Here is a 2,500-nt window from a genome sequence, read left to right on the forward strand (position 1 = left end):
TGTAAATGATGTCTGAGTGTTGGGGTGTAAATTATGTCTGAGTGTTGGGGTGTAAATGATGTCTGAGTGTTGGGGTGTAAATGATGTCTGAGTGTTGGGGTGTAAATGATGTCTGAGTGTTGGGGTGTAAATTATATCTGAGTGTTGGGGTGTAAATGATGTCTGAGTGTTGGGGTGTAAATGATGTCTGAGTGTTGGGGTGTGCCCCCCCCCCGGTTATCCTTAATTATAAAAACAAAGAAAATGGTGCCGTCTGGTTTGCTTAATAAATAATAATTAGGAATTTGAAAAGATTTATAATTGTACTTTTACTTTTGACACTTAAGGATATTTTCACAATTACCTTTACCTTTACCTTTACCTTTACCTTTACCTTTACCTTTACCTTTACCTTTACCTTTACCTTTACCAAATACTTGTAGACTTTTACTCAAGCTGTATTTCCGTTTTCCATGAGTCATTTTCTATTACATGAGTCATTTTCTATTACATGAGTCATTTTATTTTACTCAAGTATGAAGTGGGTACTTTTTCCACCACTGACCTTAATCCAAACACTGAACCTTAACCCCTAACCTTAACCTTAACCCTAACCCTAACCCAAACCTAACCCAACCCTAACCTAACTCTAAACCTAACCCTAACCCTTAACCTAACCCCAAACCTAACCCCAACCCAACCCCAAACCTAACCCAAACCCCAACCCCAACCAAACCCTAACCCCAGCCCTAAACCTAGCCCCAAACCCTAACCCTAAACCCAACCCTAACCCTATCCCAACCCTAACCCCAACCTAACCCTAAACCTAACCTGAACCCCAACCCCAACCCCAACCCTAACCCTAACCCTAAACCTAACCCTAAACCAAACCCTAAACCAAACCAAACCCTAAACCTAACCCTAAACCTAACCCTAACCTAATCCTAAACCTAACCTAACCTGATCTGTAATAACAAATGAAAGCCATGTATGAAACAAAGTCCCTAGATACTTTTTCCTCAAACAATGTCCTTCTGCTCCCTCAAACAACATCACCAACTCATAACAACTGTCCACAAACTGTCTTTCATTACACCTGTCCTTTGATATATGTATCAACGACATGTCCATATATAACAGGACAGGAACAAACCCTCCTATCAGCTCCCAGCTTCCCAACAGGGCTGAGTTTTTATAATTATGATGCGCGTGTGTGTTCCGAGGTGAGCTGTTGGTTGGTTTTCAGATTAAAACCTGTCTGTATCCGGGGGCAACGGCAAATCAGAGCGTTGGTATTTATTGATGTTGACAGGCCCTGCGGCCAGAGGGGGTGATATGCTGAGATGATGCAGAGATTAACCCCCCCCCAGCACTCATACACACACACATACATACAACACTGACAACCTCAGAAAGGTATCACACACATTGCTCTAATGAGGATCAGGCTCACAGCCCTCTACAACCTTCACTCTGGGGGAGATAGAGAGGAGGGAGAGGAGAGGCGAGGGAGAACAAGAGAGGGGACGAGAGGGAGGGAAGGAGAGAGAGGAGGAGAGGCGAGGGAGAACAAGAGAGGGGACGAGAGGGAGGGAAGGAGAGAGAGGAGGAGAGACGAGGGAGAACAAGAGAGGGGACGAGAGGGAGGGAAGGAGAGAGAGGAGGAGTGGCGAGGGAGAACAAGATAGGGGACGAGAGGGAGGGAGGGAGAGAGAGGAGGAGAGACGAGGGAGAACAAGAGAGGGGACGAGAGGGAGGGAAGGAGAGAGAGGAGGAGAGAGAGGAGGAGAGACGAGGGAGAACAAGAGAGGGGACGAGAGGGAGGGAAGGAGAGAGAGGAGAAGTGGCGAGGGAGAACAAGATAGGGGACGAGAGGGAGGGAGGGAAGGAGAGAGAGGAGGGAGAAGAGAGGAGAGGCGAGGGAGAACAAGAGAGGGGACGAGAGGGAGGGAAGGAGAGAGAGGAGGAGAGGCGAGGTAGAACAAGAGAGGGGACGAGAGGGAGGGAAGGAGAGAGAGGAGGAGAGGCGAGGGAAAACAAGAGAGGGGACGAGAGGGAGGGAAGGAGAGAGAGGAGGAGATTGGAAGGAGACGAGGAGAGAGGGAGGGTTAATGTAGGGTGAGGAAGGAGAGTAAGGGAGGGGGACGGATAGGGAGAGGGGAAGAGGGGGAAAGGGGGAGGAAATGAGGGATAGGATAGGTGGGAGGTGAAGATTAAACATTTGTATCCAAATATTGACATGACATATGGGCCTATTCTACTGAGACATACCCAGAGATATAGACCTAAAGGTTACTATCTACTGAGACATACCCAGAGATATAGACCTCCTAAAGGTTACTATCTACTGAGACATACCCAGAGATATAGACCTAAAGGTTACTATCTACTGAGACATACCCAGAGATATAGATCTCCTAAAGGTTACTATCTAATGAGACATACCCAGAGATATAGACTAAAGGTTACTATCTACTGAGACATACCCAGAGAGATAGACCTCCTAAAGGTTACTATCTAC

This window comes from Oncorhynchus mykiss, chromosome 19 (assembly GCF_013265735.2).
Source record: "Oncorhynchus mykiss isolate Arlee chromosome 19, USDA_OmykA_1.1, whole genome shotgun sequence".
Lineage (NCBI taxonomy): Eukaryota > Metazoa > Chordata > Actinopteri > Salmoniformes > Salmonidae > Oncorhynchus > Oncorhynchus mykiss.